At 37.4% G+C, this 25,753-nt stretch overlaps 2 non-coding genes across 2 annotated transcripts; both read right to left on the reverse strand.

Annotated features, from left to right (window-relative positions):
• Positions 1-252: 252 nt before the first annotated feature.
• Positions 253-359, reverse strand: LOC131177418 (small nucleolar RNA R71). The gene has a single exon (XR_009146913.1). It is a non-coding gene; the product is annotated as a small nucleolar RNA R71 (small nucleolar RNA).
• A 14,443-nt stretch (positions 360-14,802) lies between these two features.
• Positions 14,803-14,908, reverse strand: LOC131177415 (small nucleolar RNA R71). The gene has a single exon (XR_009146910.1). It is a non-coding gene; the product is annotated as a small nucleolar RNA R71 (small nucleolar RNA).
• Between the last annotated feature and the right edge of the window lie 10,845 nt (positions 14,909-25,753).

The raw sequence follows: 25,753 nt of genomic DNA on the forward strand, positions 1-25,753 counted from the left end.
ATTCAAAACTCTCAATTTGGAGGACATCCTTCTGAAAATCCACACACACACCTGAAGAAGTTTGCTATGATTTGCGACATGCAAAAACAACCTGGAGTGTCTGATGATGCAGCAAGATTGAAGCTATTCCCATTCTCTTTGAAAGATAGAGCATTGGATTGGCTTGATTCTTTACCTCACAACTCCATTACAAATTGGGAGCAACTAACTGATGCATTTCTTGCACAATATTTTCCACCTGGAAAAACTCAAGAGCTGAGGAATCAAATGACATCTTTCAGACCCAGAGAAGATGAAACTCTATATGAATCATGGATGAGATGGAAGGAATTGGAAAGATTATGCCCACATCATGCCATTCCAAAATGGATGATAAATCAGAATTTCTACACAAATGTCACTCCTGCAATCAGAGGAATTATTGATGCTCAAACAGGAGGAGAATTTATTATAAAGCATGAAGATGAAGCTTATGAGTTATTAGAGAAAATTGCAAAGAATACTCATCTTTGGAGTAGTCCAAGAGGACCAGCTCCAACTCAGAAAAGGCAAGCTGCTGGAATGTTTGATCTTGATCCATTCAACATGATTAATGCAAAGTTTGATGCACTTACAAATGTCCTTGCTAAGAAGATGGAAGATTTGAGTATGTTGGTTAGTTCAACATCATCAGCTGGAATTTCACAACTAGTGGCTTATGCGAGGAAACTACCACCGGTATGGAGTAGATTATGGATAACAAGCGGCATATGTTTGTAATTATGGAAACAAGCAAATGGGGAATCCTTATTCTCAAACTTACAATCCAACTTGGAGGAATCATCCCAACTTTTCATGGGGCAATCAGAAAAATCAAGTTCAAAATCAGAATTTTCAACCACAACGGAAAGTCAAGTTCCATATCAGCAAAATAGGCAACCATTGCCTAATTTTCAGAGAAAAATATGAACCCTCCACCAAAACAAAGAAGAACGAAATTCCACCACCAAGCTTTATTGCAATGATTCTTGCCAACCAAAATAAGCATGATGAGGAGATGAGAGAGGTGAAAGCAAGGCTGGAACAAATGCAAACACACAACAGAATCTTTGGAAAACCAGTTGCACAACAAGCATCTTCCTCAAGTGCCAAATCTTTTGGAAAGCTTCCAAGTCAACCAGAAAATCCAAGAGAGCATTGTCAAGCTATTACTTTAAGAAGTGGTAAAGTTATAAATGATGAGAAGAGTGAAAGCAGTGAGAAGAGAGAAAATGAAAAGGAAGGCGTGAGAGTGAAAAACAAGAGAGTAAGGAGAAATTTGAAGAAAAAGAGAAGTATATACCTCCTGAGCCCTACAAGCCACAACTTCCCTTTCCACAAAGATTTCACAAAGCCAAGCTTGATAGGCAATTTGGGAAGTTCTTAGAGGTTTTGAAGAAACTTTACATAAATGTGCCTTTTGTTGATGCTCTTTCACAAATGCCCTCTTATGCAAAATTCTTGAAAGAAATTCTCTCAAATAAGAGAAAACTTGAAGATGATGAAACTGTAGCTTTGACAGAAGAATGTAGTGCTATCCTCCAGAGGAAACTTCCTCCAAAGCTTAAGGATCCAGGGAGTTTTTCAATTTCATGCCACATTGGAGAGTCTTGTTCTACAAAAGCTCTATGTGATTTAGGGGCCAGCGTTAGCCTTATGCCCCTTTCTATCTATGAAAAGCTCAACATGGGAGATCTAAAGCCAACCCACATTTCTCTTCAGTTAGCTGACAGAACAATCAAGTATCCTGAAGGGATTTTGGAGAATGTGCCCCTGAAGGTTGGAAAGTTCTATATACCTGTTGACTTTGTCATCTTGGACATGGAGGAAGATTCTAATATTCCAATTATCTTGGGGAGACCCTTTCTAGCTACAGCAGGAGCATTGATTGATGTGAAAGGAGAAAAGCTTACTCTTAGAGTTGGTGAAGAGCAGTTAATTTTCAATATCAATAACACTATGAAAAAGCATCATTCTGAAGCTGATACTTGCTTGAGAGTTGATATTATTGATGAGCTGGTTGAAGAACACTTCAGAAAAAAATATCCAGAAGATCCACTTGAAAATTGTTTGGTTCATGGAGGAGGCATAGACTATGACAACCCTCATGTAGCTGCATATACTCAACACTTAGAGGGAAGTCCACCATTCATTTCTGCTCCAGTTTTTCAACTCACACAAAAGGAAAAAGCTGAATTTAAGCAATCATCATTCAAGGAAGAAGATGCACCTAAGGTAGAACTTAAGCAACTTCCTTCTCAGCTCAGGTATGAATTTCTTGGCACTAATAACACTTATCCAGTAATTGTAAATGCAAACTTGAGTACTTTAGAGGTGATAAGTGTTAAGAGTGTTTATAAAATTTATGAAAGTTTTGGGATACACCATAGATGACATTAAGGTAATAAGCCCACACTTTTGCATGCATAGAATCAGTTTGGAAGAAAATTGTAAACCATCTATTGAACATCAAAGGAGGTTGAACCCAAATATGAAAGAAGTTGTTAAAAAGGAAATTTTGAAGTTGCTTGATGCAGGGATCATATATCCCATCTCAGACAGTACTTGGGTGAGCCCAGTACATGTTGTCCCAAAAAAGGGTGGAATGACAGTGGTCAAAAATGAAAATAATGAATTAATTCCCACTAGAACGGTGACTAGTTGGTGAATGTGCATAGATTACAGAAAATTAAATGTTGCCACTAGAAAAGATCATTTTCCACTTCCCTTCATTGATCAAATGTTGGAAAGACTAGCTAGGCATTCTTACTTTTGCTATTTAGATGGATATTCAGGTTTTTTTCAAATCCCTATCCATCCAAATGATCAAGAGAAAACCACTTTTACTTGTCCATATGGAACCTTTGCTTATAGAAGGATGCCATTTGGGTTGTGTAATGCACCAGCCACTTTTCAGAGGTGCATGATGGCAATCTTCTCAGATTTCATTGAAGACATAATGGAGGTTTTTATGGACGATTTTTCTGTTTATGGATCTTCTTTTGATATATGCTTGGCTAACCTTTCTAAAATTTTGCAGCGATGTGCAGATACTGACCTTGTGTTAAACTGGGAAAAGTGTCATTTCATGGTTCAGGAAGGGATAGTGCTTGGACATTTGGTGTCTAACAGAGGAATAGAGGTTGATAAAGCCAAAGTTGAAGTGATAGAGAAGATGGCTCCTCCTACCAATGTCAAGGGAATTGAAGTTTCCTAGGACACGTCGGGTTCTACTGACGCTTTATTAAGGATTTTTCTAAAATAGCTAAACCTTTGTCTAATTTGTTAAGTAATGACACACCATTTGAATTTGACCAAGAGTGTTTGGATGCCTTTTGCAGGTTGAAGCAAGCTCTCATCACTGCACCAATCATGCAACCACCTGATTGGAGCCTACCTTTTGAAATTATGTGTGATGCTAGCAACTATGCAATTGGGGCTGTTCTTGGTCAAAGAAAGGACAAAAAGGCTTATGCTATTTATTATGCTAGTAGAACAACTGGATGAGGCTCAAACAAATTATGCAACAAGCGAAAAGGAATTTTTGGCAATTGTCTTTGCATTGGAAAAGTTCAGACCTTACATTATTGACTCAAAGGTGGTTATATTTTCGGATCATGCGACCATCGGTATTTGCTCAGTAAAAGGAGGCCAAACCAAGGCTCATTAGGTGGATTCGATGCTACAAGAGTTTGTTTTGGAGATTAGAGATAAGAAGGGAGCTGATATTTTAGTTGCTGATAATGTTAGTATGTTGAAATTGGATGGTGAAGAATTGGATGAAATCCCTATTCTTGAGTTTTTCTTGGATGAACAACTTTTCTCTCTTGTTGCTAAACTACCTTGGTATGCAGACTTTGTGAATTATCTATCTTGTGGAATATTACCTCTAGGTATGACATGGCAACAAAAGAAAAGTTCTTGCATGAAGTGAAGTTTTATAGATGGGATGATCCTTTACTCTTTAGGAGATGTTGTGATGGTCTAATTAGAAGATGTATTCTGAAGAGGAAATCCAGTATTTTGCATCATTGCCATGCTTACGATTATGGAGGACATTTTGGCATCTCTAAGACAACTAGTAAAATTTTGCAAAATTTGGTTTCTTTTGGCCAAATCTTTTAAGGATGTGAGGAAATTTGTGTTGGATTGTGATAAATGTCAAAGGAGTGGAAATTTGTCAAAAGAGATCAAATGCCCCTAAATAATATTCTTGAAGTGGAATTATTTGATGTTTGGGGAATAGATTTTATGGGGCCATTCCCTCCTTCATATGGTAATGGATACATCTTAGTTGGGGTTGACTATGTGTCAAAGTGGGTGGAAGCTATTGCAACTCCAACTAATGATGCTAGAGTGGTAGTAAAATTTTTGAAAAATTTGTCTTGAGCGATTTGGAGCTCCTAGGGCTATAATTAGTGATGGGGTTCCCATTTTTGTAATAAGCAATTTGAGAGCTTAATGAGGAAGTATGGTGTAGTGCACAAGATAGCTACCCCATACCATCCTCAAACTTCAGACAAGTTGAAATTTCTAACAGAGAGCTCAAGCATATTTTGGAGAAAGCAGTGAACAATTCTAGGAAAGATTGGTCTATCAAACTAGATGATGCTTTATGGGCATATAGGATCGCCTACAAAACCCCTATAGGAACTACTCCCTTTAGGTTGGTGTATGGTAAGTCTTGTCATTTACCCGTGGAGCTAGAACATAGAGCATATTGGGCCATTCGGACCTTGAATTTTGATCTTAAGCAATTTGGTGAGAAAAGGTTGTTACAACTTAATGAGCTTGAGGAATTGAGGATGGATGCCTATGAAAGTGCCCGTATTTACAAAGAAAGAACTAAAGTTTGGCATGATAAGCATCAGGAAAAAGGAATTCAAAGAAGGTGATTCAGTTTTGTTGTTCAACTCAAGATTGAAATTGTTCACTGGAAAACTCAAGTCAAGGTGGACTGGTCCATATAGAGTTTCTAAGGTTTTCCCTTATGGAGCAATAGAAATTTGGAGTGAAAAATCAGAATTTTAAGGTCAATGGGCATAGATTGAAGCATTACATAACTGGAGACCCAATACTAGGAGCAAGTCGTTACAAGCTCTCCAATCCCTCACCTCTTTTCAGCGAATTTCATGAACAGTCCATATTAGGACTATAAATTAGCCCTCTTGGGAGGCATCCCAAGTCCTTTTATTTTGCTTTTGTTGATTTACTTTCATTTTAATTAATTTTGTTTTTATCTTAAATCTCCCCAAATTCAATTTTTGACATTGTTAAATTTTGTCTCTTGTAGATGTAATTCAATGAAGAAGGGTCAGAACTATTGAGGAAGTAATTCTTAACTTGACAAATTTAGTCCTTCAAAAGAATCGATAAGCTTTTCTTTGCATAATCTGTGCAGAGCTGCAATCTAGTTCATGCAGAGGAAATGTACATTCTGCAGCAAAAGGGTGTCTGCAGCAAAATGGCTCATGTTTTGATGAAGTTGGATGTATATCAATGGAGAAAGGTTGGTGAAGCTACTGAAATTGCTATCCGGTTTATGCAGAGCGAGAACAATAAAATCTGCAGCAGTTACATGTGTTTATGGTGAGGATGGGTGGGTAATTTTCTAATATTTGTGCTTATAATGATATTATGGTGGTAAGTGAGTCATTTTTGCAGTTTTGAGCTTCTTTGGGTTGTAGGATACAAGGTAGAAATGCTGCATTTTCTTGGCGAATCTTGGAGAGTTCATTTCTCATTTGTGGTTAGATGCAACTTCATGCAAATTTTATGGAGTTTTATGTGCCAAATGTTGATTTGCAGAATTTGAGTCAAAATGGCATAGCTCTTAAAGGTCTTTTATGTAGGATCCATTTTTACATGCTTGTGTGATGCACTTTTGATGAACTTTGAATATATTGATGTGTTTTTGATGAAAATTTCTCATGGTTTGTGCTTCATAGAATTATATTTCATCATTCCAGGGTATCTTTCACACTTGCAATCCATGTTCTATTGCAATCTTAATTTTGTTGAATTTGTGCATAAGCAACTGCATAGCTTATGCAATCCTGCATGACCAAAATTCTTGCCATTTTTCACCTTTATTGCAAGTGCATAAGGAGAGTGCATAGCTTATGCAACCCTGCATAACCTCATTTTGTCAAAATTCATATCTGTCAAAACTTGCATAAGGTGAGTGCATGACCTATGCACAATTGCATAACTTCAAATCCTTCATTTTCTCTCTCTGCCGAAGTTTGCATAAGGAAGGTGCATAAGCTATGCACTTCTGCATAACCAAAATTCCAAAGCTCCAATTCTGCCGAAGGTTGCATAAGCAGAGTGCATAACCTATGCACTTCTGCATGACCAAAAACCAAGAAAAATCATTCTTGCCGGGGTGCATAAGGAAGGTGCATAAGTTATGCACCTCTGCATAACCAAGATCTCCAAAAATCAATTCAGCCGAAGAGTGCATAAGCAGAGTGCATAACCTATGCACTCCTGCATAACCAGAAAACAGAAAATCCCAAAAGTTGCCGAGACCTGCATAAGCAATGTGCATAGCCTATGCACTTCTGCATAACCAAAATTTCTGAATTTCAAAAACTACCGCAGAGTGCATAAGCAGAGTGCATAGCTTATGCACATCTGCATGACCACCAACCAAAATCCCAAAAATTGCCGCAGAGTGCATAAGCAGAGTGCATAGCTTATGCACATCTGCATGACCCAAGTTTCTGAAAAACAATTCTTGCCGAGAGATGCATAAGGGGAGTGCATAACTTATGCACTCCCGCATGACTTCGCTCCTCACCATTTCAGGGTCACCGAAACATGCATAAGGACAGTGCATAACCTATGCACTTGTGCATAAGCACTTCTCTGAAAATTAAATCCTTTTGAAACATGTACAAAAGAGTGCACAGGTTATGCATAAATCATTTTCCCCTTATGCAGTCTCCTCAAACCCGATTCACATTCATTTTCGAAAAAAATTCCCACCACCTCCACTTCCCAACTCTTCACCCCCACGACCGCCCTTCATCCTCCATTTCTTCCGGCATTCTCGCCGTCTCTCTCCCATCTTCTCCACCAGCGCTCTAATCACAAAAACCCTAAATCCCCTTACATTTCCATCTCTTCTCCAATCGACCATGGATTCCCCTCCACATTCCCGCCCCGCCTCTCCTCTTGAAGTCTCTCCATTGTCTTCGATACATCCCCCTTCCAATCCTCCACCACAAACGACACCACCACCACCTCCATCAACCACATACAAACGCAAAATCCGATCCAAATCCGTGCGACCCATGCCCTCTGCTCCTCCTCTGTCCAAACGCAAAGACCCACCCACCCCATTTTCGGAACCACCTCCTAAAAAGCCAAAAGCTCCAGCCTCTACACCTTCTTCCAAAGAAAAGGACAGCCAAAGAACCCCATTTGTATCAAAGCTACCCTGGCCTCTCCCTGATACAATTCAAAAAGCTGCTTTCAAAAGACTCAAAGATAGAAGGGTACAACCTACTAGGTATATATCCGCTGATGCTCTACAATCTCTGGGTTTATTTGATAATGTAGTTGCATTTCTTGACGGTATGGGTTGGACAGAATTTGTGCATAAGCAAGAGGTAGTTTATCCAATTCTAGTTTTGGAGTTTATTTCTTCATTCTCTGCTACCCTCAACTTGCATGATGTAGACCATAAGCCAATTATGACATTTAGATGCTTGGGGCAAAATAGAGAGCTGTCATTGGATCAATTTCATAGCATTTTTGGTTTTGCAATTGATGGGTTCTTTAGAGTACCACATACTGGAGTAGAGGTAGCCAATAAGGGCATCTGGAATCCTGCCCAATTTTGGAGAATCATAACAAACCAACCCCAAACCTTCTCTGCTGGTAGGTCCAAAACATCCCAAATCCTTGACCCTGCACTTAGGTTTATTCATAGGTTGATGGCTAGCACCATATTGGGCAGAGGGACTAGTTCTGGTGCTGTGGGCAAATCTGAACTTTTTATGTTATGGTGTGCATTTCACAAAGTTAAGGTGTCTCCAGGTTACTTCTTTTGCGAACATGTGCTGCATATTGCCACCAAATCCATTGGTGACATTGTTTTGGGTGGACTCATCACTGTCATAGCCAAGCATTTTGGCTTTAATCCTGCAGAGCACTCAATCCCAGCACTTGAGGACACTTCCTATTTTGATACTGCACACTTAACCAAAACAGGGTTCCATTTATCATATTTTGATGATACTGGCCACCCTGCAGCAGAAACTGAGCCTATTGCACAACCAGAAACCCAACCTTTCACACGGTCCCACAAGACCCTACTACCCCTACCCCACCCTCGGCCTACTCAGGACACTCCAGCTACCTCTGCTCAGCCCATTCCTCCTACAGCTGAACCTACCTCATCCACAGCACCTCCTCCATTCAACACTAAAGCCTTATTCACCTACCTCGATAGGCTTAGTGATGATATCTACTTTGTGGATAGGAAGCTTGACAGTGGTCTTGATACACTAAAGGATCGTCATGAGCAACTATTTGACCTTGTCATGGAAACCAGGGACAAATAGAAAGAACTGAAGGAAATGGTGAAGCAACTCATGATCTTCCTGGGCATGCCACCCCCACCTCCATCACCTCCTCCTGCACCATCATTTCGACAGCCGGCAGCAGCCACCAGCCCCTTAGCAACATCCTTGGACAAAGGAAAAACAATAGACATAGATTAGTGTTTAGTTTACTTTTGTTCAATCTTGTAGGACCTTTTCTTTGTAAATATGTTCAAACATTTATACTTTGTTTTGGATTTTGTTGATTTGCTCTGAATTAGTTTCTTCTAAATTCTGTTTCCTTTGAAGTTTTATTGAATAGCTATTACATTCGTCTTCTTTGATTTTTATTGCACTTATTGCCTTTTTGTACATATTTGCCCATACTCTGTCTATATTTCCATACTTTTACTGCTGGTTGTACATTTCCCCTTGCCAATTCCCATGCGTGATTTTGTATACACTGCACACTATGAATTTCCTCATGCATAACCTTTGCATAGCACATGCAACCCTTTTCTGCTGCAGAATCGCACAGGTTGTATTTCCCTTATGCAACTGTCCTGCATAGCCTATGCAACATCTATTGCTTCTTATGCAGCACTGCATGGCTTATGCACCTTACCTATGCACATGTTCTGGACAGCACTTAACTCTGCATAACCTGTGCAGCTTCTTATGCATCCCTTTAACTTGAATTCTCATACCAGGTAACTCTTTCTTTTTGTTCTTATTTTTACAATTCCTGGTCAATATTATTTGCTTTGAGTTTTGGATATCTACTGTTTGAGACATTGAGGACAATGTCCAATTTTGAGTTTGGGGGTGCACATTTTGATTTTTAGCTTTATTTTTCACATTTTGAGTATAAGAGCATCTCATCCCATTTCATTTAGATATATTGTAAATATTTTACATATACATCCATACATACATATTCATTACACATTTACACACACATTATACATCACTTAGAAATTGTACAAATTGCATACAAATAGACTTCCTCCATTTAGTTCATGCATTACTCATTTTAGGAATCATACACCATGCATTAAAATCTTTTGCCAAATCCCTTGAGTATTGAAAATGTGCCTATGAAAGTGATTTGACTCACCTTTTAGTTGGGTTTGTGGATTGAAAGTTTCCTAAAAGGTGCAAGGTTTTGAAGTGTCTATCTCTTGCCTATATCTTCTTAGCCAAAAAGCCACCCAATTAGTCATTTGGAGGTGGAAGTGTTTAGAGGGAATTATTGGATATAAGGTAGTCAAATGATGTCTCACCAATCCTAGAACAAATTTTCTAAACCTTTCAAGGCGAAATACCAGCTTGTACTTGAAAAGAGAGATGATTAGGCATTCTTTGATTTAAACCTTCTCATTTTAAACCTTTGGCCCTTTTTCCCAACTAAAATTTATCCTTGCAAACCCCTTTGAGCCTTTTTACCCCTAATTTTTCTTGAAACCCTTATTATTACCTAGCCAATGAACCAAACACTCCAACCCTTTTCATGAGAATAATTATTTACAATATTAGGTACATAAAAAAAAGAGAAAAAGAAAAGAAAAAATACAATAAAAGGGAGAAGAAATACTTGTCACCTTGTAAAAGTGCTAGTATATGTGCTTTTCACTATTGCCATTCAAAATGAAAGAAATCCACCCAAAGTATCAAAAGAAATGAGTTTGGGGGTGGCAATTTTAGGGACAATCATCAAAAGAAAATACAAAATACAAGTTAAAGTATCAAAATGTCCCTCCATTTTTATGTGTTTTGTAAACTATGCTAGCACTTGACAATCCTCATTGTGTATTCTTCTCTCCCATATAAAAAAAAAGAAAAAAAATATATAATAAAGTGTACCTTATGTTTCAAAATTGAAAATATTCTCATGCTTTGAATCCTTTTTACCTATCTTTCTTCTTAGTCTCATTTTGAACCCCATGGCCCCACTACATCCCTAAAAAGACCTTTGATCTCTTGATAGTACTAGCTACATTAGTGGAGATAGGAGTAGGGAATTTGCCTATGGGATTGGAAAATTACTCATTCATTCATTCAATTCCATCATTCCATATGGAGACACTTTGACTATTGATTGTTCTAGAATTCCCTTTGAGCATGACTCTCTCTTTTGATTGGTTGGTTTGGGGATTTGAATGATAATTGACTTGATGGCTAAGCGGTGAAAGCTTGGATAAGCATTAAATTCTCTGCATTTTGAAGGATGGGTATATGGATTGTTGGTATGGCTAAAGGTGTGTTAAGTTACCTTAATGAGTGATTTTCATAACTCTTTGGATAAGGCACCCTTAAAAACTTTGCACCACATTTTAAAGTTTGCTTGAGGACAAGCAAAAGCTTGAGTTTGGGGGTATTTGATGCACACATTTTGCATAGTCATTTAGGTCTAATTTCATAATCATTTTATTTGGTTATTAGTCATTTTTTAGCTAATTTCATTAGTTAATTAGTTAGTTTTTCATAGTTGTCAATTTTGCACTAATTTGTAATTTTTACTTTGTTTTGTAGGAAAAATGGTGTTTGTGAAGGACTAAAGAGAATTTTGCCATTGAGGAGTGTCTTCTACAGCAAAAAGATGCCAAAAACAAGTTTTCAAGCTGAAATATGCATTGACCAAACTGTGCATAACTTGCCGCATAAGCTATGCAGTTCTGCATAAGGAGAAAGATCACTGCTTCGAACCACGAAATGTGCATAAGGAGATCGTGATAGCTTATGCACATTCTCACCTCACTTATTCACATTCACGACTTTGTGCATAAACTATTCACCAAGTCATGCGACCGCATAAGTGATCCAGAACCAGTAAAGCGCATAAGGGATTTGCATAACTTATGCGATCCACTTATGCAAATCCATAAAGAGTTCATTAATGAGTCAGAAGATTCCCTTAATGTATTCCTCCTAGAACATACTATTTTAGGGCTCCATGTCGAAAAATGCTATAAATAGTCCCATTTTCTCATTTTAGAAAAAGAAAAAGGAGCAAAGGAAGAAAGGAGGAGGCTAAGGAATTTGAGGAGTCATTTCACCTTCCACACCATTTTCAACTAAGATTTGCAGATTTCTTTCTTTCTTTACACTTTTCTACATTTCTAGTGTTTAATTACTTACTTCTTAACTTAGATTAAAGCTTTATTTCCATTTAAACTCATCATATCTTGTAAGCATTATGGATAGTGAGTAGTTTACTTTTGATTCGGAGTAAGGGTTGTAATATTTGAGATATTTTGTGGATTTTGATTGGGTAATCCATATTTTGTGGTCTTAATGAGTTTTATTCATTTCTTGTATGCTTAATGACATGCTTAATGTAGGATCCCATTGAGTAATGTTCTTAATCCATGGTTGAAGCACCGAAAGGAGAAGGCCTTGTGATAGATAATCAGGAAATTGGACTTAATTAACTTAGACCTAGAAATAGGCTAAGGATTAAGAGGATTCATAGATTAATTAAAGAACTTAATGGGTCTTAATTAATTCTAACTCCACGAAAGTAGGATTAGTTTGATTAAGGCACTCTTTGTCTCACTCGAAGGGAATTCAAAGGATTTAAGAATTAATCTCCTTAAAACCCATTAGTTTCACAAGATTGGATAACCAATTTAAAATCCCAAAATAGCTCGAATATGAAATCCGAACTTCTTAATAGCCTTTTTACCATTGTTAATTTCTAATCGAATTTAATCATTTGCCAATTTAAATATTGCCATATTTGAACTTGCTTATTTCTATTTGATGCAATTTTAGTTTAATTAATACATTGTTGAATAGAATATTAATTTTGCACAATTAGATTTCACACTCCATTACCCATTAATTCATCATTTTAATTTCATAAATACTTCAATTTAGTCAACTTTTATATCGAAAATTCAATCATTAACACAACTCCTCGTGGGATCGATATTTTTCTATACTACTTGTACGACCCGTGCACTTGCGGTTGGGACGCATCATTAGTTTTTCATAATTGTAGATTTTGGATTAATTTGTAATTTTTACTTTGTTTTGTAGGAAAAAATGGTGTTTTTGAAGGACTAAAGAGAATTTTGCCATTGAGGAGTGTCTTCTACAGCAAAAAGATGCCAAAAGCAAGTTTTCAAGCTAAAATATGCATAGACCAAATCGCATAACTTGCATAAGCTATGCGATTCGCATAAGGAGGAAGAACACTGTTCCAGAACCAGCCGAAATGTGCATAAGGAGACTGCATAGCTTATGCACATTCTCGCCTCCCTTATGCACATTCACGAAATTGTGCATAACCTATGCACCAAGTCATGCAGCTTCGCATAAGTGACCCAGAAATCGCATAAGGGATGCATAACTTATGCGATCCACTTATGCAATCCCATGAAGAGTTCATTAATGAGTCGTGCAGAGATTCCCTCAAATAATTCCTCCTAGAACATACCATTTTAGGGCTCCATGTCAGAAAAATGCTATAAATAGTCCCATTTTCTCATTTTAGGAGGGAGGCAAGGAGCAAAGAAAGAGAGGAGGAGGCTAAGCAGAATTTGAAGAGTCATTTCCACCTTCCACACCATTTTCAACTAAGATTTGCAGATTTCTTTCTTTCTTTACACTTTTCCACATTTCTAGTGTTTAATTCCTTACTTCTTAGCTTAGATTAAAGCTTTATTTCCATTTAAACTCATCATATCTTGTAAGCATTATGGATAGTGAGTAGTTTACTTTTGATTCTGGAGTAAGGGTTGTAATATTTGAGATATTTTGTGGATTTTTGATTGGGTAATCCATATTTTGTGGCCTTAATGAGTTTTATTCATTTCTTGTAAGCTTAATGACATGCTTAATGTAGGATCCCATTGAGTAATGTTCTTAATCCATGGTTGAAGCACCGAAAGGAGAAGGCCTTGTGATAGATAATCAGGAAATTGGACTTAATTAACTTAGACCTAGAAATAGGCTAAGGATTAAGAGGATTCACAGATTAATTAAGGAACTTAATGGGTCTTAATTAATTCTAACTCCACGAAAGTAGGATTAGTTTGATTAAGGCACTCTTTGTCTCACCCGAAAGGGAATTCAAAGGATTTAAGAATTAATCTCCTTAAAACTCATAAGTTTCATAAGATTGGACAACCAATTTAAAATCCCAAAATAGCTCGAATATGAAATCCCGAACTCCGGAATCAGCCTTTTTACCATTGTTAATTTCTAATCGAATTTAATCATTTGCCATTTTAAATATTGCCATATTTGAACTTGCTTATTTCAATTTGATGCAAATTTTAGTTTAATTAATACATTGTTGAATAGAATATTAAAATTGCACATTTAGATTTCATACTCCATTACCCATTAATTCATTATTTTAATTTCATAAATACTTCAATTTAGTCAACTTTTATATCGAAAATTCAATCATTAACACAACTCCTCGTGGGATCGATATTTTTCTATACTACTTGTACGACCCGTGCACTTGCGGTTGGGACGCATCAAGTTTTTGGCGCCGTTGCCGGGGAGTTGTTTGTTTAAGATTGAATTCTTGATTATTTTAGTTGTTTTTAGTTTTATCTTTGTTATCTTTTCATTTTGTGTTTGTTTGTTCTTTTTCAGGTACCTTTAATCTTTTATGAGAAGAGCTAGAAGCTCAAGTGACACAACCTTACTGTTTAATCCTGAAATTGAGAAATTTTGTAAGGCCAACAAGAAAGAAACCAGAAGAAGGAAGGAAGTTTCGAGAGAGACTGAATTAGAAGCAAACATGGCTGATGAAAGAGTTAGAATTGGTGTTGGTAATGCTGGAAATGATCAAAATAATGAAAATGCAGCCCATGGTGAAGAAGTTGTTAATGCAAATGTGCCTAGGGGAAGTATGATGGATCATGCTTTTCCTCGTTTTGATGACTTGAGAGAGAGCATAGCAAGACCAAGAATTGATGCAAATAGTTACAAGATGGATTTTGGAGTTCTTCAAATGATCCAAAACTCTCAATTTGGAGGACATCCTTCTGAAAATCCACACACACACCTGAAGAAGTTTGCTATGATTTGCGACATGCAAAAACAACCTGGAGTATCTGATGATGCAGCAAGATTGAAGCTATTCCCATTCTCTTTGAAAGATAGAGCATTGGATTGGCTTGATTCTTTACCTCACAACTCCATTACAAATTGGGAGCAACTAACTGATGCATTTCTTGCACAATATTTTCCACCTGGAAAAACTCAAGAGCTGAGGAATCAAATGACAACTTTGGACCAAGAGAAGATGAAACTCTCTATGAATCATGGATGAGATGGAAGGAATTAGAGAGATTATGCCCACATCATGCCATTCCAAAATGGATGATAAATCAGAATTTCTACACAAATGTCACTCCTGCAATCAGAGGAATTATTGATGCTCAAACAGGAGGAGAATTTATTATAAAGCATGAAGATGAAGCTTATGAGTTATTAGAGAAAATTGCAAAGAATACTCATCTTTGGAGTAGTCCAAGAGGACCAGCTCCAACTCAGAAAAGGCAAGCTGCTGGAATGTATGATCTTGATCCATTCAACATGATTAATGCAAAGTTTGATGCACTTACAAATGTCCTTGCTAAGAAAATGGAAGATTTGAGTATGTTGGTTAGTTCATCATCATCACCGGAAGTTCACAACAAGTGGCTTATGCAGAGGAAACAACCACTGTGGAGTAGATTATGGAGAACAAGCGGATATGTTGGTAATTATGGAAACAAGCAAATGGGGAATCCTTATTCTCAAACTTACAATCCAAATTGGAGGAATCATCCCAACTTTTCATGGGGCAATCAGAAGGTCAAGTTCAAAATCGAATTTTCAACCACAACAAAGCAGAGTCAAGTTCCATATCGACAAAATAGGCAACCATTGCCCAATTTTCAGAAAAATATGAACCCTCTACCAAAACAAAGAAGAACGAAATTCCACCATGAAGCTTTATTGCAATGATTCTTGCCAACCAAAATAAGCATGATGAGGAGATGAGAGAGGTGAAAGCAAGGCTGGAACAAATGCAAACACACAGAATCTTTGGAAAACCAGTTGCACAACAAGCATCTTCCTCAAGTGCCAAATCTTTTGGAAAGCTTCCAAGTCAACCAGAAAATCCAAGAGAGCATTGTCAAGCTATTACTTTAAGAAGTGGTAAAGTTATAAATGATGAGAAGAGTGAAAACAGTGAGAAGAGAGAAAATGAAAAAGGAACGTGAGAGTGAAAAACAAGAGAGTGCAGAAAAATGTAAGGAGAAATTTGAAGAAAAAGAAGAGAAGTATATACCTCCTGAGCCCTACAAGCCACAACTTCCCTTTCCACAAAGATTTCACAAAGCCAAGCTTGATAGGCAATTTGGGAAGTTCTTAGAGGTTTTGAAGAAACTTTACATAAATGTGCCTTTTGTTGATGCTCTTTCACAAATGCCCTCTTATGCAAAATTCTTGAAAGAAATTCTCTCAAACAAGAGAAAACTTGAAGATGATGAAAGCTGTAGCTTTGTGAGAAGAATGTAGTGCTATCCTCCAAAGGAAACTTCCTCCAAAGCTTAAGGATCCAGGAGTTTTTCAATTCCATGCCACATTGGAGAGTCTTGTTCTACAAAAGCTCTATGTGATTTAGGGGCCAATGTTAGCCTTATGCCCCTTTCTATCTATGAGAAGCTCAACATGGGAGATCTAAAGCCAACCCATATTTCTCTTGATTGTTGTGAACAATCAAGTATCCTGAAGGGATTTTGGAGAATGTGCCCCTGAAGGTTGGAAAGTTCTATATACCTGTTGACTTTGTCATCTTGGACATGGAGGAAGATTCTAATATCCCAATTATCTTGGGGAGACCCTTTCTAGCTACAGGGGAGCATTGATTGATGTGAAAGGAGAAAAGCTTACTCTTAGGGTTGGTGAAGAGCAATTAATTTTCAATATTAATAACTCTATGAAGAAGCATCATTCTGAAGCTGATACTTGCTTGAGAGTTGATATTATTGATGAGCTGGTTGAAGAACACTTCAGAAAGAAATATCCAGAAGATCCACTTGAAAATTGTTTGGTTCATGGAGGAGGCATAGACTATGACAACCCTCATGTAGCTGCATATACTCAACACTTAGAGGGAAGTCCACCATTCATTTCTGCTCCAGTTTTTCAACTCACACAAAAGGAAAAAGCAGAATTTAAGCAATCATCATTCAAGGAAGAAGATGCACCTAAGTTAGAACTTAAGCAACTTCCTTCTCAGCTCAGGTATGAATTTCTTGGCACTAATAACACTTATCCAGTAATTGTAAATGCAAACTTGAGTACTTTAGAGGCTGATAAGTTGTTAAGAGTGTTGAGAAAATTTAGGAAAGTTTTGGGATACACCATAGATGACATTAAGGGAATAAGCCCACATTTTTGCATGCATAGAATCAGTTTGGAAGAAAATTGTAAACCATCTATTGAACATCAAAGGAGGTTGAACCCAAATATGAAAGAAGTTGTTAAAAAGGAAATTTTGAAGTTGCTTGATGCAGGGATCATATATCCCATCTCAGACAGTACTTGGGTGAGCCCAGTACATGTTGTTCCAAAAAAGGGTGGAATGACAGTTGTCAAAAATGAAAATAATGAATTAATTCCCACTAGAACGGTGACTAGTTGGCGAATGTGCATAGATTACAGAAAATTAAATGTTGCCACTAGAAAAGATCACTTTCCACTTCCCTTCATTGATCAAATGTTGGAAAGACTAGCTAGGCATTCTTACTTTTGCTATTTAGATGGATATTCAGGTTTTTTTCAAATCCCTATTCATCCAAATGATCAAGAGAAAACCACTTTTACTTGTCCATATGGAACCTTTGCTTATAGAAGGATGCCATTTGGGTTGTGTAATGCACCAGCCACTTTTCAGAGGTGCATGATGGCAATCTTCTCAGATTTCATTGAAGACATAATGGAGGTTTTTATGGACGATTTTTCTGTTTATGGATCTTCTTTTGATATATGCTTAGCTAACCTTTCTAAAATTTTGCAGCGATGTGCAGATACTGACCTTGTGTTAAACTGGGAAAAGTGTCATTTCATGGTTCAGGAAGGGATAGTGCTTGGACATTTGGTGTCTAACAGAGGAATAGAGGTTGATAAAGCCAAAGTTGAAGTGATAGAGAAGATGGCTCCTCCTACCAATGTCAAGGGAATTCGAAGTTTCCTAGGACATGCCGGGTTCTCTGACGCTTTATTAAGGATTTTTCTAAAATAGCTAAACCTTTGTCTAATTTGTTAAGTAATGACACACCATTTGAATTTGACCAAGAGTGTTTGGATGCCTTTTGCAGGTTGAAGCAAGCTCTCATCACTGCACCAATCATGCAACCACCTGATTGGAGCCTACCTTTTGAAATTATGTGTGATGCTAGCAACTATGCAATTGGGGCTGTTCTTGGTCAAAGAAAGGACAAAAAGGCTTATGCTATTTATTATGCTAGTAGAACACTGGATGAGGCTCAAACAAATTATGCAACAACTGATAAGGAATTTTTGGCAATTGTCTTTGCATTGGAAAAGTTCAGACCTTACATTATTGACTCAAAGGTGGTTATATTTTCAGATCATGCAGCCATCAGGTATTTGCTCCGTAAAAAGGAGGCCAAACCGAGGCTCATTAGGTGGATTCTGATGCTACAAGAATTTGATTTGGAGATTAGAGATAAGAAAGGAGCTGAAAATGTAGTTGCTGATAATCTTAGTAGGTTGAAATTGGATGGTGAAGAATTGGATGAAATCCCTATTGATGAGTTTTTCTTGGATGAACAACTTTTCTCTCTTGTTGCTAAACTACCTTGGTATGCAGACTTTGTGAATTATTTATCTTGTGGAGTTTTACCTCTAGGTATAACATGGCAACAAAAGAAAAGTTTCGCATGAAGTGAAGTTTTATAGATGGGATGATCCTTTACTCTTTAGGAGATGTTGTGATGGTCTAATTAGAAGATGTATTCCTGAAGAGGAAATCCAGAGTATTTTGCATCATTGCCATGCTTCTGATTATGGAGGACATTTTGGCATCTCTAAGGCAGTAGTAAAATTTTGCAAGCTGGTTTCTTTTGGCCAAATCTTTTTAAGGATGTGAGGAAATTTGTGTTGGATTGTGATAAATGTCAAAGGAGTGGAAATTTGTCAAAAGGAGATCAAATGCCCCTAAATAATATTCTTGAAGTGGAATTATTTGATGTTTGGGAATAGATTTTATGGGGCCATTCCCTCCTTCATATGGTAATAGATACATCTTAGTTGGGGTTGACTATGTGTCAAAGTGGGTGGAAGCTATTGCAACTCCAACTAATGATGCTAGAGTGGTAGTAAAATTTTTGAAAAAATTTGTCTTGAGCGATTTGGAGCTCCTAGGGCTATAATTAGTGATGGGGGTTCCCATTTTTGTAATAAGCAATTTGAGAGCTTAATGAGGAAGTATGGTGTAGTGCACAAGATAGCTACCCCATACCATCCTCAAACTTCAGGACAAGTTGAAATTTCTAACAGAGAGCTCAAGCATATTTTGGAGAAAACAGTGAACAATTCTAGGAAAGATTGGTCTATCAAACTATATGATGCTTTATGGGCATATAGGATCGCCTACAAAACCCTATAGGAACTACTCCCTTTAGGTTGGTGTATGGTAAGTCTTGTCATTTACACAATGGAGCTAGAACATAGAGCATATTGGGCCATTCAGACCTTGAATTTTGATCTTAAGCAAGCTGGTGAGAAAAGGTTGTTACAACTTAATGAGCTTGAGGAATTGAGGATTGATGCTTATGAAAGTGCCCGTATTTACAAAGAAAGAACTAAAGTTTGGCATGATAAGCATCTGAGGAAAAAGGAATTCAAAGAAGGTGATTCAGTTTTGTTGTTCAACTCAAGATTGAAATTGTTCCCTGGAAAACTCAAGTCAAGGTGGACTGGTCCATATAGAGTTTCTAAGGTTTTTCCTTATGGAGCAATAGAAATTTGGAGTGAAAAATCTGGGAATTTTAAGGTCAATGGGCATAGATTGAAGCATTACATAACTGGAGACCCAATACTAGGAGCAAGCTGTTACAAGCTCTCCAATCCCTCACCTCTTTTCAGCGAAATTCATGAAAAGTCCAGCTAAGGACTATAAATTAGCCCTCTTGGGAGGCATCCCAAGTCCTTTTATTTTGCTTTTGTTAATTTACTTTCATTTTCATTAATTTTGTTTTTATCTTAAATCTCCCCAAATTAAAATTTTGACATTGTTAAATCTTGTCCCTTGTAGATGTAATTCAATGAAGAAAGGCTGGTGAACTGTTGGGGAAGTAATTCTTAACTTGGAAAATTTTGTCCTTCAAAAGAACTGATAAGCTTTTGCTGCATAATCTGTGCAGGAGCTGCAATCTAGTTCATGCAGAGGAAAAATAAAATCTTGATAAAAAGGGGTGTCTGCAGCAAATGGCTCATGTTTTTGATGAGGTTGGATGTATTTAAATGGAGGAAGGTTAGTGAACTGCTGAAAGCTGCAATCTGGTTATTGCAGAGGAAGAGTATCTTCTGTAGAGCAGAAAAATAGAATCTGCAGCAGATCACTTGTGTTTTTGCTGAGGTTGGGTGGGTAATTTTCTAATATTTGTGCTTATAATGATATTATGGTGGTAAGTTGGTCATTTTTGCAGTTTTGAACTTCTTTGGGGTTATAGGATACAAGGTAGAAATGTTGCATTTTCTTGACAAATCTTGGAGATTTCATTTCTCATTTGTGGTTAGATGCAACTTCATGCAAATTTTATGGAGTTTTATGTGCTAAATGTTGATTTGCAGAATTTGAGTCAAAATGGCATATATCTCAAAGGTCTTTTATGTAGGATCCATTTTTACATGCTTGTGTGATGCACTTTTTATGAACTTTGAATATATTGATGTGTTTTTGATGAAAATTTCTCATGGTTTGTGCTTCATAGAATTATATTTCATCATTCCAGGGTATCTTTCACACTTGCAATCCATGTTCTATTACATTCTTGATCTTGTTGAATTTGTGCATAGCTTATGCAATCCTGCATGACCAAAATTCTTGCCATTTTTCACCTTTATTGCAAGTGCATAAGCAGAGTGCATAGCTTATGCAACTCTGCATAACCTCATTTTGTCAAATTTCATATCTGTCAAAACTTGCATAAGGTGAGTGCATGACTTATGCACATTTGCATAACTTCAAATCCTTCATTTTCTCTCTCTGCCGAAGTTTGCATAAGGAAGGTGCATAAGCTATGCACTTCTGCATAACCAAAAATTCAAAGCTCCAGTGCAGAAGGTTGCATAGCGAGTGCATAACCTATGCACTTCTGCATGACCAGAAACCCAGAAAAAAATCAACCTTGCCGAGGGATGCATAAGGAAGGTGCATAAGTTATGCACTTCTGCATAACCAAGATCTCCAAAAATCAATTCAGCCGAAGAGTGCATAAGCAGAGTGCATAACCTATGCACTCTGCATAACCAAAAAGAAAATCCCAAAAGTTGCCGAGACACGCATAAGCAATGTGCATAGCCTATGCACTACGCATAACCAAAATTCGAATTTCAAAACCTACGCGAGTGCATAAGCGAGTGCATAGCTTATGCATACGCATGACCACCAACCAAAATTCAAAAAATTGCGCGAGTGCATAAGCGAGTGCATAGCTTATGCACATCTGCATAACCCAAGTTTCGAAAAACCATTCTTGAGAGATGCATAAGGAGTGCATAACTTATGCACTCCGCATGACTTCGCTCCTCACCATTTCAGTCACCGAAACATGCATAAGGACAGTGCATAACCTATGCACTTGTGCATAAGCACTTTTCTGAAATATAAATCCTTTTGAAACACGCACAGGTTATGCATAAATCATTTTCCCCTTATGCAGTCTCCTACAACACGATTCAAATTCATTTTCAGCAAAGACCATTCCCACCACCTCCACTTCCCGACCCTTCAACCTTCATTCTTTCCGGCATTCTCGCCGTCTCTCTCCCATCTTCTCCATCAGCGCTCTCATCACGAAACCCTAAATCCCCCTACATTTTCATTTCCCCTATCTCTTCTCCAATCGACCATGGATTCCCCTCCACATTCCCGCCCCGCCTCTCCTCTTGAAGTCACTCCATTGTCTTCGATACATCCCCCTTCCAATCCTCCACCACAAACGACACCACCACCACCTCCATCAACAACATACAAACGCAAAATCCGATCCAAATCCGTGCGACCCATGTCCTCTGCTCCTCCTCTGTCCAAACGCAAAGACCCACCCACCCCATTTTCGGAGCCACCTCCTAAAAAGCCAAAAGCTCCAGCCTCTACACCTTCTTCCAGCAAAAAGACAATTTCAGCAACCCCATTTGTATCAAAGCTACCCTGGCCTCTCCCTGATACAATTCAAAAAGCCGCTTTCAAAAGACTCAAAGATAGAAGCGTACAACCTACTAGGTATATATCTGTTGATGCTCTACAATCTATGGGTTTATTTGATAATGTAGTTGCATTTCTTGACGGTATGGGTTGGACAGAATTTGTGCATAAGCAAGAGGTAGTTTATCCAATTCTAGTTTTGGAGTTTATTTCTTCATTCTCTGCTACCCTCAACTTGCATGATGTAGACCATAAGCCAATTATGACATTTAGATGCTTGGGGCAAAATAGAGAGTCATCATTGGATCAATTTCATAGCATTTTTGGTTTTGCAATTGATGGGTTCTTTAGAGTGCCACATTTGGAGTAGAGGTAGCCAATAAGGGCATCCGGAATCTGCCCAATTTTGGAGAATCATAACAAACCAACCCCAAACCTTCTCTGTGGTAGGTCCAAAACATCCCAAATCCTTGACCCTGCACTTAGGTTTATTCATAGGTTGATGGCTAGCACCATATTGGGCAGAGGGACTAGTTCTGGAGCTGTGGGCAAATCTGAACTATTTATGTTATGGTGTGCATTTCACAAAGTTAAGGTGTCTCCAGTTACTTCTTTTGCGAACATGTCGCATATTGCCACCAAATCCATTGGTGACATTGTTTTGGGTGGGCTCATGACTGTCATAGCCAAGCATTTTGGCTTTAATCCTGCAGAGCACTCAATCCCAGCACTTGAGGACACTTCCTATTTTGATACTGCACACTTAACCAAAACAGGTTTCATTTATCATATTTTGATGATATGGCCACCTGCAGTGAACCGAGCCTATTGCACAACTGAAACCCAACCTTTCACACGGTCCCACAAGACCCTACTACCCCTACCCCACCCCTCGGCCTACTCAGACACTCCAGCTACCTCGGCCCATTCCTCCTACAACCGAACCTACCTCATCCACGACCTCCTCCATTCAACACTAAAGCCTTATTCACCTACCTCTACAGGCTTAGTGATGATATCTACTTTGTGGATAGGAAGCTTGACAGTGGTCTTGATACACTAAAGGATCGTCATGATCAACTATTTGACCTTGTCATGGAAACCAGGACAAGCAGAAGAATGAAGGAGATGGTGAAGCAACTCATGATGTTTCTGGGCATGCCACCCCACCTCCATCACCTCCTCCTGCACCATCATTTCGACAATGTGACCACCATTTAGCAACATCCTTGGACAAAGGAAAAACAATAGACATAGATTAGTGTTTAGTTTACTTTTGTTCAATCTTGTAGGACCTTTTCTTTGTAAATATGTTCAAACATTTATACTTTGTTTTGGATTTTGTTGCTTTGTTCTGAATTAGTTTCTTTTAAATTCTGTTTCTTTTGAAGTTTTATTGAATAGCTATTACATTAGTCCTCTTTGATTTTTATTGCACTTATTGCCTTTTTGTACATATTTGCCCATACTCTGTCTATATTTCCATACTTTTACTGCTGGTTGTACATTTCCCCTTGCCAATTCCCCTGCAGCAGTTTTTGTATACACTGCACAGCTATGAATTTCCTCATGCATAACCTTTGCATAGCCTGTGCAACTCTTTCTGCTACTTCTGCAGAACTGCACAGGTTGTATTTCCCTTATGCAACTGTCCTGCATAGCCTATGCAACATCTATTGCCTCTTATGCAGCACCGCATGGCTTATGCACATGTTCTGGACAGCACTTAACTCTGCATAACCTGTGCAGCCTCTTATGCATCCCTTTAACTTGAATTCTCATACCAGGTAACTCTTTCTTTTTGTTCTTATTTTTACAATTCCTGGTCAATATTATTTGCTTTGAGTTTTGGATATCTACTGTTTGAGACATTGAGGACAATGTCTAATTTTGAGTTTGGGGGTGCACATTTTGATTTTTAGCTTTATTTTTCACATTTTGAGTATAAGAGCATCTCATCCCATTTCATTTACATATATTGTAAATATTTTACATATACATCCATACATACATATTCATTACACATTTACACACACATTATACATCACTTAGAAATTGTACAAATTGCATACAAATAGGCTTCCTCCATTTAGTTCATGTATTACTCATTTTAGGAATCATACACCATGCATTAAAATCTTTTGCCAAATCCCTTGAGTATTGAAAATGTACCTATGAAAGTGATTTGACTCACCTTTTAGTTGGGTTTGTGGATTGAAAGTTTCCTAAAAGGTGCAAGGTTTTGAAGTGTCTATCCCTTGCCTATATCTTCTTAGCCAAAAAGCCACCCAACTAGTCATTTGGAGATGGAAGTGTTTAGAGGGAATTATTGGATATAAGGTAGTCAAATGATGTCTCACCAATCCTAGAACAAATTTTCTAAACCTTTCAAGGCGAAATACCAGCTTGTACTTGAAAAGAGAGATGATTAGGCATTCTTTGATTTAAACCTTCTCATTTTAAACCTTTGGCCCTTTTTCCCAACTAAAATTTATCCTTGCAAACCCCTTTGAGCCTTTTTGTCCCTAATTTTTCTTGAAATCCTTATTACTACCTAGCCAATGAACCAAACACTCCAACCCTTTTCATGAGAATAATTATTCATAATATTAGATACATAAAAAAAAAAAAATATATAATAAAAATACAATAAAAGGGAGAAGAAATACTTGTCACCTTGTAAAAGTGCTAGTATATGTGCTTTTCACTATTGCCATTCAAAATGAAAGAAATCCACCCAAAGTATCAAAAGAAATGAGTTTGGGGGTGCAAATTTTAGGGACAATCATCAAAAGAAAAATACAAAATACAAGTTAAAGTATCAAAATGTCCCTCCATTTTTATGTGTTTTGTAAACTATGCTAGCACTTGACAATTCTCATTGTGTATTCTTCTCTCCCATATATATAAAAAAATACATATATATATATAATAAAGTGTACCTTATGTTTAAAAATTGAAAATATTCTCATGCTTTGAATACTTTTTACCCATCTTTCTTCTTAGCCTCATTTTAAACCCCATGGCCTCATTACATCCCTAAAAAGACCTTTGATCTCTTGATAGTACTTGCTACATTAGTGGAGATAGGAGTAGGGAATTTGCCTATGGGGTTGGAAAACTATTCATCTATTCATTCAATTCTATCATTCCATGTTGAGATACTTTGGTTATCAATTGTCCTAGAATTCCTTTTGAGCATGACTCTCTTTTGATTAGTTGGTTTGGGGATTTGAATGATAATTGACTTGATGGCTAAGCGGTGAAAGCTTGGATAACCATTAAATTCTTTGCATTTTGAAGGATGGGTATATGGATTGTTGGTATGGCTAAAGGTGTGTTAAGTTACCTTAATGAGTGATTTTCATAACTCTTTGGATAAGGCACCCTTAAAAACTTTGCACCACATTTTAAAGTTTGCTTGAGGACAAGCAAAAGCTTGAGTTTGGGGGTATTTGATGCATACATTTTGCATAATCATTTAGGTTTAATTTCATAACCATTTTTATTTGATTATTAGTCATTTTTAGCTAATTTTATTAGTTAATTAGTTAGTTTTTCATAATTGTCGATTTTGGATTAATTTGTAATTTTTACTTTGTTTTGTAGGAAAAATGGTGTTTTTGAAGGACTAAAGAGAATTTTGCCATTGAGGAGTGTCTTCTACAGCAAAAAGATGCCAAAAGCAAGTTTTCAAGCTAAAATATGCATAGACCAAACTGTGCATAACTTGCCGCATAAGCTATGCAGTTCTGCATAAGGAGGA

The sequence above is a fragment of the Hevea brasiliensis genome, unplaced genomic scaffold (assembly GCF_030052815.1).
Source record: "Hevea brasiliensis isolate MT/VB/25A 57/8 unplaced genomic scaffold, ASM3005281v1 Scaf46, whole genome shotgun sequence".
NCBI classification, from domain to species: Eukaryota; Viridiplantae; Streptophyta; class Magnoliopsida; order Malpighiales; family Euphorbiaceae; genus Hevea; species Hevea brasiliensis.